The sequence below is a fragment of the Herpailurus yagouaroundi genome, unplaced genomic scaffold (assembly GCF_014898765.1).
Source record: "Herpailurus yagouaroundi ecotype Mexico unplaced genomic scaffold, PumYag 165, whole genome shotgun sequence".
Classification (NCBI taxonomy): Eukaryota; Metazoa; Chordata; class Mammalia; order Carnivora; family Felidae; genus Herpailurus; species Herpailurus yagouaroundi.
Window position 1 is genome coordinate 4,790,110 of NW_024412406.1, and position 15,359 is coordinate 4,805,468.

The window sequence follows — 15,359 nt, forward strand, 5'->3', positions numbered from 1 at the left end:
TTTTTTGTATAGTCAAGATGTTGTGTTGTCCTGGTGTAATTACAAACAGTGCTCTCTTTCACTCCAAGTATCTCAGATTGAATAATGTTGGAGGAAGACTTGTGAGATTTAATTCTCACCTATGGGGCAACTCCAAAGCCTAAGTTTCAAGTACAGCATTATTGTGGCACTCTAGTATCATCTCATGGGAAAAAGTGCTATGGGACCATAGTCAGCCTTTCCCTCCTCACACGACATTGTGCAAATAATATGTCATGTGTGGACTACTCTGCTCGCTCACAAATGAAGGGCCAGCAGAGCTTTCCACACAAGACAGATTCCTTTGATTCAAGTCAGCCTACGATTTTAGACCACCTAGTAATTATGTGGACTGGATTCTAGTCCTTGTCTTCAAGGAGTTTGTTAACCTAAACTTACATCAGCTAAGGAACTCCCCCCCTCTTTTTTTTTTCATTTAACCAACATTTATTAAAAAGCTTCTGTTTTAGTTCAGAACATTCAGAAAATTCCCAAGTATGACATGTCTTTGAAAATGTCAGATGAATTCATTTTATCTTTATAATATTAAGTGAATTTCCTGAGAAGATACCACACAATCTTTTGGGGGGTGAGGGGGTACATAGTCCTATTGCTTTCAATTGTATCCCGGAAACTCTAGATTTTTGTTTGTTTCTCTGAATGGGTCATCTCTTTGACAGGAACCAGGTGGGTGTACTAAACAGATACATCCTGTTGAAAATGAACGCGCCAAATGCCACAAAGCCACCATCTAATCAGCTGGTTAGAAAGATCTTATCTAAGAAATATTGGGTTAGAGACCGTGATGCAACCCATATCACTACCCAGCTCTCCCTGTGTTTTAAAGTGAGTTCTTCACCATGAACTCGGGAATAAAGTGACACTTGGCTGTCCCCAAGGTTGTGGCGAATGCTGAGATACACAGCTTGCATGATAAAATCTGCCAGTGTACAAGTCAAAACAGGGATTCTGTACCACCCCAGCCAGATGGGTAAGGACCGGAAAAACCTGCTGTGTCTCCTTGCTCATGTCATTGACATCCTCTTTTGTGAGAAGAGACTCAGCAACAAAGTGTAATGATTTTACTACACCTGCTCTGATGCCCTTGGCTTTCAGTAGAAACTATACTTGGTTCATAGGGGAAGAGTATGGTTCTGTTATGATAAGTTTTATTGTATTTGTTACATGGTATAAAATATTATCACTTCTAAAGCTACGTTATCAGTACATCATACAAAGTAGTAAAAACTCTAGTCAGTCTAAAACAAACAAACAACTGATAGAGGCATCATAACAAATCCTCTTAGAAGCTACGGACCCAAACCAATCTTGCAAAGAACCCCTTACACTGAACTATATCCTGAAACTCTTTTCTTCTATTCTAGAATAGTACCAGATTCTAGAAACAGGAAAGAATGTCACTTACTAGTGTCCCTTTAAATGTTACTTACTATATGGAAGTTAGTTATTCATTTACTATATGGACAAAAATGTTGTTTTAATTGACTGTCACTCCATTGCATTGCATATTTGCATTTTGGCTGACATAACCATTCTTAATGTATATTTACAGAAACAAAAGTTTGGTTTCATTATGGAACAGAAAATCATAATATCTCATATTATCTAATATCTATATAATCTAATATGTCACTTGAAAGCAGGTGAGGATATAAATGATTAAAATAAAAATCACCTTAGAATTAAGTAAACCTTTCATTTGTCACTTTCCAATAAATATGAACAGTGACACTAAATCTTGTGAGAAATGTAACAGGTTTCCTTTTGCTTTAAGCTTTACTGACCTAGTGGCTGCAGCCATTCATTTCATAGGGCAAGACTCTAGCTCATTCACACCCCAATCTTTCTCCACCCAAAGCCTTAAGACTTCGGTGCTCCGAGGGAAACTAGCTAGTTCAAGTCACCAGCGCAGATTCAGAAGTAACACTTGATCTCTGGTGCCCGCACCCAAATTGTATAATTTTTAATCGTACATTTTGGCAGTAATTCCTGGTCAGACCTGATCGGGACCCAATTAGCCGTTGTTGGAGCAGACATATTATTAGCGAATCCTTTAAAGTTATACAGTTGCATTTCTGAATATGGATTTGTGACTTGGGTTCAGAACTAAAGAAGAATCTTAAAATCCTAGAGTTTGGAGGAATTATAGATGTCTTCTACTTCAACTAAAGCCCATTAGGATTCTCTCAATACAAATAAAATCAGGCTCTGCTTAAATCCTTCTGTTAATAGAGGCCTCACTTCCTCACCAAGAAGCCATTTCTATGTTTTAATAGTTCTCATTGGGAGAAAGCCATAATCTCTGTTGTGCTGAGATCTGCTTCCAGTAATTTCTAGATATTGGTGTTAGTTTGACCCTCTAAAATAACAAAATGCTTGCTCACTTATTCTTCCGTGGTGGCTCTATAAGCCTGTAAGTATTGGATGATGATATTTCATCAGTATAAAAAAAATTGCTTAGATACACAAATGTATTATATATAAAATACCTGGGAGAGAGAACTATAAATAAAACTCTATAAAATATGTTATGTGTATCCATGTGTATATGCGTGCATGTGTGTGTGTGTGTGTGTGTGTCTGTGTAGAGAGAGAGAGAGAGAGAAAGAGAGGAAGAGAGAGATATGAGTTACAGCAAAAATAATATTGAAAAAGAAGAATAATTCCAATTACATTTTCAATTTCGATTAGCAATAATCGCGCCTCGGATAAACCTCATTGGCTACGAAACTGCCACTGCGCAAAGCTACGTTTTCAATTTCGAATAAGTTTAGAGGCTAGGAAGGACCAAATAATGACTTTAAGTTGTTTAGCAGGACTACTACAAAACGTTCTGAAAAAGAATCATTTCCACTCAAAGCAATTAGAATACTTGCATAATCTAACTGCAGTTGGTGCCTGAATAAAGTCTTTCCAGAGTAAGAAATACCATAACCACAAATCCTATGTTTACCAAGAATGCCAAATGTATTCAGTAATTACTTAAGCATTTTAAAGAATACTTTATAGGGAGAAATACTAAAATGAAAAATAAGGCAAGAGGAATGGCCTAGAATTTAAATTTTTCTATCAATTCATATTTGGTTTACGAATTGATGATTATAGCAATGCTAGTATACGGATTTTAAGTAGCATGGAGAATTTAACACTATCATTAATTATGCAATTGTTTGGCCTCCACCTTTGTTCCTCAGGAAAACCAGAAATCGTCATAACAATATGTGTCATAAATACACGCACACAATTTGCTCACTATTTAAACTGTAAGGGACCTTTAGATTCCTTAGTTAAACTTCTTTTTAAAAATGTCACAATTTCTCTGGCATCAGTTGTCCTCTGCCTTCACTTAAGCTGGAAAAAACAATCTTAAAAAGATTAGCTAAGGGACGCCTGGGTGGTTCAGTTGCTTAAGCGTCCAACTCTTGATTTTGACTCAGGTCTTAATCTCACGGTTTGTGGAATTGAGCCCTGACTCGGGCTCCACACTGAGCATGGAGCCTGCTAAGGATTCTCTCTCTCCCTCTCTCTCTTTGCCCCTCCCCTGTCTCAAAATAAATAAAATAAGCATTTTTTTTTTTAAAGATGGTTTAAGAGTCGAATTAGAACAGTACTAAGGGACTTAGTACTTTAGAAGGTATTTAAAGTACTTTAAGATAGGCCAGGCAAAGAAACACTAGCATCACTCATAAACCAATCATTTTTTAAAGTATCCACCCTAAAGGCACAATGTTGAAAGAACAGTGGCCTAGGATGTAGGAGACCCTCTTTCTAGAATTTAATCTGCTACAAAATAACTGTATACACTTGGATTTTTGTTTTCTCACTGTAAAAAGAAGAGAGAAGAGAGTAAATCAAGTTTCAAGGATGTATATTATTAATTTCACATCTTTTTTTTAATATTTTTTTAAAGTTTTTATTTATTTTTGAGACAGAGAGAGACAGAGCATGAGCAGGGGAGGGGGAGAGAGAGAGAGGGAGACACAGAATCTGAAGCAAGCTCCAGGCTCTGAGCTGTCAGCACAGAGCCTGATGAGGGGCTTGGACTCACAGACTGTAAGATCATGACCTGAGCTGAAGTCGGATGCTTAACCGACTGAGCCACCCAGGCGCCCCATTAATTTCACATCTTTAACAACCTAGAAAGAAAGCTGCCATTGCCAAAAACAACAACAAACCCCAACTGTACCTTTTAATCATTTGTTATCTAATGTAAGGATGAAATATAATGGTTGAAAATTAAAATTCATGCCAGTGATTGTTTTCAGACTTAGACTCCTGAACAAATTTTATAATATAACCTTCATTCTTCCTGCCCAGCCCCCCTTCTGCCCAGCAAGATCTTGCCAAAGGGGGTTTTGTAAATAGATGGAAGGGTTCCCGGAGTTAAGGAAACTGTAAGTGAGCAATTTTCAGTGATGGGAAGGTGGGGGAGGTGATATTCACACATGAGATTCACAATAACAGCTCACACACACAAGTCAGTTTTAAATATTCACTAAGTGCAAAATTTCAGATATATCTACTTTTATTATTATTTACGTATATAAGGTTCAGATCAAACCATTCCAGTCAAATAAGACTTTTTCTACCCTTTCTTTTTCCTCTCTTCCCCAACTCTAGAGCAGCCAGAGTAGCTTGGGGCGGGGGTGGGGGGGGCAGACTGGAAGATAGCTGAGAAGTCTCCACCCTTCCCTGACAGAGGGTTTTCAGTCTGAGGGACAGGAGGAAGCTGCTTTCTGCCTGCATAAAAAGACTCCTCTTTAAACCTACCGGTCACACGTGTACTGACTTAGGCCTGTGAAAATGTACAAGAGGGACTCTCATTTGCCCATACTTCCTCTTCCTTCCTTAACCCACTCTTGCTTTCCTTCTTTTTCACTGCCTACCAAGAATTTCTAGTGTTTCTTGAAAAAATCGCCAGGGTCTATGCCAAATGTATTATCTAAATCAACTAAGTCAATGGATGCCGTGGAGAGCAAATGGCAAGAAGACAGCATGAGTAGATTTGAACGTGAATACCTCACTTTTAGGTTACTGGGTGTGTTTATTTTTTTTTGCTATCACCAGACACTTGATATCAGCACCATTCTACACATGACTCCATGGGCCAAAGAAAAGGTAATGAAGAACACTGATGCCGTTTTGGAAATTAGTGACCATTCATGTAATAAAAAAGAGAAAAAAAGGAAAGAAAATCAAGAGGTTGATAATGGACTTTGTGGTTAAAGAAACTGTGGGGGAGAAAAGAACTTTGGGTACTGGAAATACGATAGAGATTAAGCCTCTCTTAATCTTCCATTCATTATTGACAGATTACATCTCCATTTCTTCTTCAACCATTTAAGGTGTATGAGGCAAAGAGGGGAGGTTCTCTTTGAAGGCTACAGGTTGAACTTGCTTGTTCAGTTTCTCCTTAACATCAGCAAGATGAAAAATTATAGATACATGTACATTACTTACAAATAAATTAAGAATGCCATTCTCTTTTCTACTCCACACCATCTCCAAAGTCTCACTGAACTTTTCAAAGACAAGTTAAAGTAATAGACATTTAATTTTGCGAATTTATTTCTGGAATTGTTCCTGGACCCAGGATTATTTAAGGTAAATGATCATATCTCACAGGTTTTCTCTTACCTGAGTAAAAAGTAGGAATAGTTCATAAGAATTTCTGAAATAAGAGTGTTAGGATTTATAAGGAACTTTAATAAAAGGCTTTGACCTACTTAAAAAAATGGGTCAGAAGTTTCAGGCACCTGTTGTCTGTTTAATTAATGCTACCTTCTAGAGTGATGTATAGCAAAAGGTCTGATATCTTTCATCCAAACACTATGATAAGCATTAGATACATTAGGAAGACCTCAGTGTTCATTTTAGCACAGTGTCCAGGCTTAATTCTCATCCTCTCAATGGCTTACTTTGACATTGCTCTTTTCAGGCCAGTGAATCAACAATGATTTATTAACATGATTTTAAAGTGGTTATTCATACATGAAATCATCATGCTGGTATGCTGCCATATGTTATTAAATTATCTATGTTCATAGCATACACTTCCAGCCAGGGTGTGAACAGTTACATTTAGGGAGTAGGTCACAATGACAAGAGACCCCGAAGACAGCTTAGTTACCTGGGGTGGAATATATAAAATCCCTATGCTGCATTCGGACAGAGGTGATGCTTCTGAGCTCCCAACCTTGCTAATAAACATTAAAAATTGAGACTAAAATGTAAAGTGGGAACCCTATTCAGAGCCGGTGAGATTGTAAATTGCTGCAACCACTTTGGAAATCTGTTTGGAATTATCTACTGAAGGTGAACGTTTATACCAAGAGACATGTGTGAAACTGTTAATGGTAGTGATATCTGTAACAACCCATAAATGGAAATAACTCAGATGCTCATGAACAATAGATTGGGATTTTCATTGTGGTGTATTCATACAATGGAACAGCATTCAGTAATGAAAATGAAATTACAGCTACTTGCAACCCTTTGGATGAAATTTCATAAACATAATGTTGAGTGAAAGAATCCACACAGGTTAAAAACCTGAATATTGTACTTAAAAAAAAAACATTCAAAAATAGGTATCCCTAATCTATGGTGTTAAAAGCCATTGTTAAAAAAAAAAAAGGGGGGGGTGCCTGGGTGGCTCAGTCGGTAAAGTGTCCGACTTCAGCTCAGGTCATGATCTCACGGTCCATGAGTTCAAGCCCCGTGTCAGGCTCTGTGCTGAAGGCTCAGAGCCTGGAGCCTGCTTCAGATTCTGTGTCTCCCTCTCTATCTGCCCCTCCCCCACTCACACTCTGTCTCTATCAAAAAATGAATAAACGTTAAAAAATTAAAAAAAAAATAAAAGCCAAGACAACGGTTTCTTTTGAGAAGCAGAGAAGGAGGAGCCCTTGGGAAAGGCATGAGGGGGCTTTAGAGCGCTGGCAAAGTTATCTACATAGAAGATGATTACACGGGTGGGTTTGTGCTGTGATATTTTACCAACCTGGACACACAGGACTTGTGCATTTTTCTCTATCTAGTGTTAGGCTTTAATTAGGAATGTTTCATTTTAAAAGGAAAATGGAAGCGTTAGTGAAAGAACTTGAAAATATCTTCACTGTCTCAGGGAAAAAACAGTAAATGGTTCAATAAAACTCTTACATATATTATTAACCCTAGCTTACAAAAGAGTTCCTTGTTATTTTAATTAGTTAGGGGATACTTAACTTGGAAGTTTTTACTCTGTCAATTTTCACCTGCCATCTGAGTACAGCTAGAGGTGGTTGGGTTCAGCAATTAAGGAACACAATGACTTTTGATCTTCTACATTACAAGGTCACAGTAACAACCACAAAGGTGAGATGTAACTAAGAAATATTTGCAGGCTCCTTTTAGAGACTACATGGGGTGGGAAAAGTGTGGAATTTGGAGCCAGAGAGAACAGAGTTTGAAATTGAGCTCTGTTGCATACTAGTTGTATGATCTTAAGGAAGTCACTTTCTCTGTGTCCTCATCTTTAAAGGAGAATCATAATATCCATTTAAATGGGAACTGTACTACATGTGCATGTATTTTAAAATAACACACGGTTATCTCAAGGTTTCTATTACGTGTTAAAATGAACCAAAAGCACAGTCCTGGCCCCAGCAAATAACTGGCCTATCTCAAAATGTCTGACGCTGGTATTCTCTGTGGCTCCAGATACTTTCTTCAGAATCTAACCAATATGCCCCTAAGACTTACTTGGTACTACAGTATAACTAGTGCCCCCTACAGGAGGACTTGAGACCTGCTTCAATGACTTTCACTTGAACTCTTATAGTGGAATGTCTCTAGGAAAAGCGTAAAGTGGAGAAGAGGGAAGGACACGAGCAATGGAAAGGGTAAAAAGAACATCACTATTCGCATAAATAGGGACAAGGGAAGAAATATGTAACATTTATATATATTTAATATATATATATATATATATATATATATATAAAATATATAATTCCTGCATATTCACAGAATCCCTTGAAAGGAACATGTAGAATGGGAATTTAGTGCATGCTATGTTATAGGGAAACTTTTATATCAACTGGACAACCAGCAGTATGCCACCTAAACATTAAGATCTTGAAGTTTTAGTTTCTGATATGTAAAATGGATATAAATTGGAGCTTTTAAATTCTTCTTTGAAGAGAAATGAATAATTTAATTCTTAATTGTTAAAAAATTTTGTTTGTCTCTCTGTTGTGTGTTTTACATCTTCAAGAAAGTACATCAGTCTGAAACTACTTACGGAGCATTGTGAAATTAATACAGATCACTCGCCCTTCTATGAGCCCAAAAGTATGCTCAAAATAATGTCAGTTGTCTTAGGGGCTTTGAATTCCATTCGAATCACTTTTTATTACAACCACATATCTTTACAGGTTAAGAAAGACTTTAAGAGCTTATTCTGATCCAGCAGCCAGAAAGGCAAGGAATTACTGTCCTAATCTTACCTGTCTCTGAAACTTCCTCCCCCCCCCAATTTTTTTGACCTAAAAGTATTGATGCTGACATAATTTAATTAAGCATGTGTGAAAGTGCAGTGGTCTAGAATCTGAAATTGATATAATTAAAGTGGAATGCAGAGGGTGTACCTCTGATACCAGTTTTTAAATGTCACACTCCATCACTTCTGTTTAATATCAAATCACAAGAGATATTTTTCATCTGTTAATTGCATTTTACATGCCCTTCATCATTGGCCTTGAAGCAATTACATTTGAAAAAAAATGATTGAAGCAAGGAGGAAGGTCCAAATAATCAAGTCCACTAAAGTTGCTTTCATTTAATAGTGTCTCTAGCAGATAAATGGCCATTCATAGTTTCATTCTACTATAGCTATTTTACTCTCAAAAATACTTAGATTAAAAAGCTAAGGGATCTAGAGAAAGATTTTTATCTTCTCAATATTTGTGAAAATCGAGCACAGAGAAAGCTGCTTATTTCTAATACTGTGTTATGGAAATTATTATTCCTTTTTTAAATGTCTATTTATTTTTGAAAGAGAGAGAGGTGGAGCGTGAGCGGGGGAAGGGCGGAGAGAGAGGGAGACACAGAACCCGAAGCAGGCTCCAGGCTCTGAGCTGTCAGCACAGAGCCCAAAGTGGGGCTCGAACTCGTCAACTGTGAGATCATGACCTGAGCCGAAGTTGGACGCTCAACAGACTGAGCCACCCAGGCGCCCCCAAAATTATTATTCTTTGCTTTGAGTATGCATTATTAGCAAACAGTAAGAATGAAACTAATAATTTGTCCTTCATTATCCTCCAACCATGTGTCTCATGAAACACAAAGTATTCCTGGCAACTTGATGCCTCAGGTATTCCCTATGGACTTAATAGTTGACAAGGAGGACCTGAGAATCTGACTTCTAGTCAGTAAGAAACCTAACCCATGGCTTTTTTTGAGTACTGTGTTGATTCATATGAAATTACTGTATTTGTAGTTAAAAATGGTCAAATCCTGGCAATTTCATATAACACAACCAAATAACTAATGGGTTTCGAATATGGGCACTGGGTATATCTGGAAACATCTTTCTCCATTAAACTGATGTGAATCTATTTTGTTGAATTACTATCTGATCAAGGGCTCTTCTGTTTCCTCTTCTTTGTCTTTTCCCCAGCCACTTACTCCTTTATCATTTGACCGGAGGGCTTTAGTCTAGCATCCCAATAGTGACTCCTCTCTCCAAAATCACTGAAAAATCAGGAAACTGTAAGATCCAAAAAGCTTTTCCTATCATCTCAGCTTCTCTACAGCCTTGACAATTTGATCGTTTTCTCCTTTAAAAGCATTTCTCCTTTCATGTCCATGTCACTGTATTACTTGTTTCTGGACCTACCTTCCTAAATTTTTCTCTTTTCCATTCATGACCTAAATGAAGGCATTCTATTAGTCTCAACATTTATCTCTTTTCTTGCTTAACAGATTCATACTTTGACCCTAATCCTCTTCACCCTGAGAAACCGAGCTCTTTTTCTGCTTTTTGGCCACCAGAACATACACACTGCACTCCTATCTGTCACTACACCCACCATGTCTCCTCTCCTCCCAATCGGTAAAAATGTGCCCTTTTTCCTCCACTGTCTGCTTGTGCAATCACCTGCCTTCCAACTATGTCAGGGACATTGATCCCTTGGCTTACCACCTGTCCTATAGCCTCCAGCCCTTTCTACGGGCTCTTTCTTCTCAGCATATAAACTTGCTTGATTTTCTCCTATGATATAAAGAAAAAAATCTCTTACCTCATGCCACCTGTTAGCTACTGCCCTATATCTTTTTTTTTTTCATTCACAATCAAACATAAATACTCTAATTTGTCTTAATCTTTGTCTCTTATAACTTTTATTACCTAATGTCTTTGGTTGGGCACTTCCAGAAGTTGGCTTTGATGAGAATTTGATGGGAGTGGCTTATGTGAGGAACAATCCCAGCTAGGGGGGTGGGGAAGTGAGTTAGAGAAAGAAAAGAACCAATACAGGATGTGTCAGTGCCTAGGGTACTACTGTGGGGAGAAACTGAGATTTGAATCTCATTGAGGGCATTTGAGAAACTATTAGGACATGTCTGAGCGTTTTCCCTCTTTGAAGGGGGGGAATCCTGGGGGAGTTACCAATCAACTCTCATCATGGATCATTGAGGGTTGCTCCCAGTGACATTAACTCTCTAGTTAACTTCTGGCCAGCTCCAAGACAATGCTGGGCTCCTGCTGGCCACAAAGATAGAAGAAAGTGGCAGTGTTTGTAGTAGGAAGCCATCAGCAGGTATGGGAATGGCAAATGCCAAAGGATATGGGAGGAGCACCAAATGTGTCTACTACATCCACTGTAATTAGCCTCCAGCTTTTACTACCTCATTTTATGATACAGAGCCAATGAGCTCATAATTGTCAAACCTAATAACATTTCTTTTGTCCTCCTCCTTGACCTTTCTGTATGCAACAATTTGGGCTTCAGTCATTATGCCTCTATTTTCCTTTCCTTGGCTTTTAAGAAGTCACTTTCCTGGGAGGCACCCGGGTGGCTCAGTGGGTTAAGCGCAGACTTCAGCTCGGGTTATGATCTCGTGGTCCGTGAGTTTGAGCCCCTCGTGGGGCTCTGTGCTGACAGCCTGGAGCCTGCTTCTGCTTCTGTGCCTCCCCGCCCCTCCTCTGCTTGTGCGCGCGCTCTCTCTCTCAAAAATAAATTTAAGAAGTTACTCTCTTTGTTTCTTCCACCATTATACCAATTTTGCCCCCTTTTCAGCTGTCTCTTCCCCAGGTGTTGATGCGTCATAGGGCTCTGCTTTGGATTTCTCATTGTACTATTCCTTAGACATCCCTTCTCATTTTATGGCTCCCACAACCACTTACACATCATTGACTTCTGAATCTGCATGTCCAGCTTAGACTCTTCTCCTTAGGTCACGGTCATACATCAGATCGTATCCTGTGCTCCTGCTTCCCGGAGAGTCTGGTCATCTTAGTCTGAATATCAGAAGCACTCAATCCCAGCACTCACAAAACAGGATTATCTTTCCTGAAAGACACGTGTTCTTCCTCTTATATTTCTTCTCAGCTAACCAATAACACGGTTGAAAACCTGGGAGTCATTAGAGTCTTTCCCTTTCGCCTTACTCTTCGCATCCAATTAGTGACCAAACGCCGTCAATTTTGCCTTCTTAACGCTCTGCAGTTCACTTGCTCCTGCTCTTTCTTTTCACGCCGTCTCAGTTCCCTTTCCTCATGTTTTGACTCTGACCTCTCCGCATCACTCAGTAACTTTCACCCTGCTGCTAGAATGGTGTTTCAAAAACATGAATCTGATCAGTTGCTTACAGAAAAAATCCAAATACCTGGAAGAGCCTCCATGACTTGGCCCTAGCTGGCCTCTCCAGCCTTATGACTCACCATTTCTTCTCCCCACCCACCTCGCACGCTAATCATTATACTTCCCAAATTGTCCCATAGAATTCCAAATCTCTGTGTACTTATTTATTTAACTAACACTTCCTTTTTTTCTTTTTAATTTGAGAGAGAGAGAGAGCAAGCAGTGGAGGGGGGCCAGAGGGAGAGAGGCAGAATCTTAAGCAGGCCCCACGCGCAGCATGGAGCCTGTTGTGGAACTTGATCCCACAACCCTGGGATCATGATCTGAGCTGGAGCTGAAATCAAGAGTCGGATGCTCAACCAACTGAGCCATCCAGGCGCCCCTTAACTAACACCTCTATACAGTACATATTGTGTATATAATCTAAGAACTTTACAAATATTAAATTATTTAATCCTCATAACAACCCTGTGATGCATGTACTATTATTACCCTCACTTTGCAGATGAAGAAATTGAGGCCCACAAGGTTGAAGTGATTTGGCCAATGTCACACAGCTGGTAAGTGCGGTGCCAGGATTCAAATCCAGGCAGTCTGGCTTCAGAGTCACTTTTGTACCTCACCCCCACCCCCACCCCAATGAGCTGGATTTGCTAATGTCATCTCTGTATCTGGAACATCCTCACCCACTCCCAGCGTCCTTCCCTATCAAATCTTTCTTGATCCTTCACTATTTTGATAGATTCGACCTCCCTCCTCCTTTAAACCCCTCTGCAATAAGTACAAACATACTTACGTTTATTTGTGTATGTGTCTCTTTTTAGTATAAACTCCCTGACAACCTCTTTTACTAGTTCCTGTAGTTTTCTCTTACTCTAAATGCTGAATGTTCCAAGATTGAAGCCTTGAGCTCTTTTTCTCTCTGTCTTACTCATTCTCTTGGTGATTTCATCTGCTTCAGGCTGCAAACACCATCTGTACAGGACAGCTGCCACATTTATATCTTCTGCTTACAATTCTGTCCTGAACTCCAGACTCATATATAAAACAGCCTCTTGCATGACTTCACCTGGTCGTCTAATGGGTATCTCACAGTTAACATGCTCAGACAAATTTCCTGCTCTTTCCTTCCTCCCACAGACTTCATCTACGTGTTCTTCATCCTCGCCAATGATAAGCCATGCTTCCAACTGCTCAGGGCAAAAAAATGTTGGAGTGATCTTTTATTCCCCCTTTCCTCTCACACCCCATGATCAATCTATCAAGTCCCACTGGTTCTATTTTCAAAATGCATCCAGAATGCAACCATTCTCCACCTCTGCTGCTCTTAACCTGCTCTAATTCACATCATTTCCTTCCCAAACTCGTCTTCTAACTACCTCTGTTCCTGCCTCGGTAGTAATTTTTCCCAATGGGAGCCTGAGTGATACTACAGAATATGAGTCAGATCCTGTCACTCCTCCGCTGGGCTCCCTCTGGTCGTGGAAAGCAAAGTCATGTCAGCAGCCCACAAGTCCTTCCTACATGAGCTGTTCCCTGTCACCCCGTGATTCTATCTTTTGCTCTACTTCACTGTGGAAACACTGGCCTTTATGCCATTCTTCCAGTGTTCCAGGAATGTTCCTACCCCAGGGACTTTGTGCTCATTATTCTTGCTGCTACTCATGTTCTGCCTGGAACATTTGCTTCTCGTACACCCATGCTCCTTTACCCACACTTAGTCTTTGTGCAAACGTGGTTTTCTCAGCAAGGCCATCCCTGATCATCCTATTTAAAAGTAAAAGCCCCTAACTCTAACATTCTCTATCTTGCTTTCAGGCCTTCCTTTTCTCCACATCATTGTCTAACAGTATACATTTTACTTCTTTTTTTTTTATGTTTATTTATTATTTTTGAGAGAGAGACAGAGAGAGAAAGAGAGAGAGAGAGAACGTGAGCGGGGGAGGGACAGAGAGAGAGAGGGAGACACAGAATCCGAAGCAGGCTCCAGGCTCTGAGCTGTCAGCACAGAGCCCTATGTGAGGCTTGAACTCATGGACCATGAGATCATGACCTGAGCAGAAGTCAGACGCTTAACTGACTGAGCCACCCAGGCACCCCTCTAATTTTTTAATTAATGCTTAAGACCTTATCATCCCTTGTTACCAGTCATTTACATACCCACTGACTTCTATATCTCTGTATCCAAATAATCATCAAATCCTGAGAGTCCACCTAGGCAATATTTCTCCAGTTTTTCTTTCTTTTTCATTCTCACTAATAATGCCCTCATCAGACTTTGACTATTTCTTTATTCTGTCAATCCAATCAGCCATTCAGTTCTCCATTTACCTCTTCATATATAAGCAAATATTTATTTAGTCCCTATTTCTTTAAGTACTTCTAAGTAGTATACAGAATGTGCCATAAAATGGTTTCCTTGATCAGGAAAAAAGTCACTTGGTAGGACAAACTGACACAATATCTTTTGTTTCCATCCTTCAACTGTATTAGTAACATTAGTTTGTTTGACTCCATAAGCAAAGCCAAGTCCTGATGAATCCATGCCAGTCAAAACCCATTTAAACCTTTCTGGTGCTAAAAGCAAGGATATAATATCATCTGTTTGTCATCTGTGTGCTGGTCCCTCCCCCCCTGGGAATATGTTCCATTGAATTTTGTAAACATCGTCTTTCCTCCCGACAAACTGGACAGTTACAATTAACAGTCTGTACTTCTCGCGCTTTGTTAAGAGACATCCTCCAGCTCAGTGCTACATGGCTCAGTCCCTCCTGTGACTACTCATGTCATGTACCCAAAAGACCACTTCTAGGAAATGTACCAAAGCATCTATCTGTTGGTCATGGTTCATCTCTGATCTTAGTATCCACACACATATTAGAAGTTCTGTGAATGTTGCAAGTAATTGAATAGAAATGCGTACAAGGTTTCGAACTCATTTCGAACTGTTTTGGCATTAGAAAGCTGTATATAACAGGGACTAAACAATAACATTTCATTCAAGGATGAGTCAAGAGGCTGTTCTTTCTTTGATTCAACCTATAAAGGGGAAAAATTCCCCTAGTCCTCAAGGGTTAGGATTATAACACCAGCTCCCTCTGTTGTTCATTTGAGAAATGACATGGCATTTGAAACTATTTTGAGCAAGCACAAAAATAGAAGACCCCCTCCAAAAGCAAATATTAATCAAACTAGAATAAACCAAAGAAGACATACTTAAAATTTTAGTTATTTGAGGCTGCCGTAATGAATACCACAGGAAGAAATAAATGAGACACTATTAAGTGGCAATTTCATACAGTGTCTCCTTCCCTGCCGATTATTATGATCAACAAATATATACTGTGCTTAGGAAAATCAATGATAATGGAATCTGACATAAGCATATAATTTCAGGCTCTTTGAAGATAGTTTTAGTTTATACGAGGATAATCTGGACACATGGTTCTCATGCTTCGGAATACATCAGAAATCCCC

At 39.2% G+C, this 15,359-nt stretch overlaps 2 long non-coding RNA genes and 1 pseudogene across 3 annotated transcripts in view; 1 reads left to right on the forward strand and 2 right to left on the reverse strand.

The window, feature by feature from the left end:
- LOC121038067 (uncharacterized) overlaps positions 1-15,359 on the reverse strand; it is a 78,788-nt gene that overhangs the window by 4,210 nt on the left and 59,219 nt on the right. The window lies entirely within an intron of this gene.
- Positions 2,659-2,787, reverse strand: LOC121038382 (uncharacterized; annotated as a pseudogene).
- Positions 8,079-15,359, forward strand: part of LOC121038069 (uncharacterized) — a 25,028-nt gene continuing 17,747 nt past the window's right edge. The window contains exons 1-2 of the long non-coding RNA XR_005794128.1: positions 8,079-8,453; positions 12,388-12,442. This is a non-coding gene — a long non-coding RNA (uncharacterized LOC121038069). The remainder of the gene's footprint in view (positions 8,454-12,387; positions 12,443-15,359) is intronic.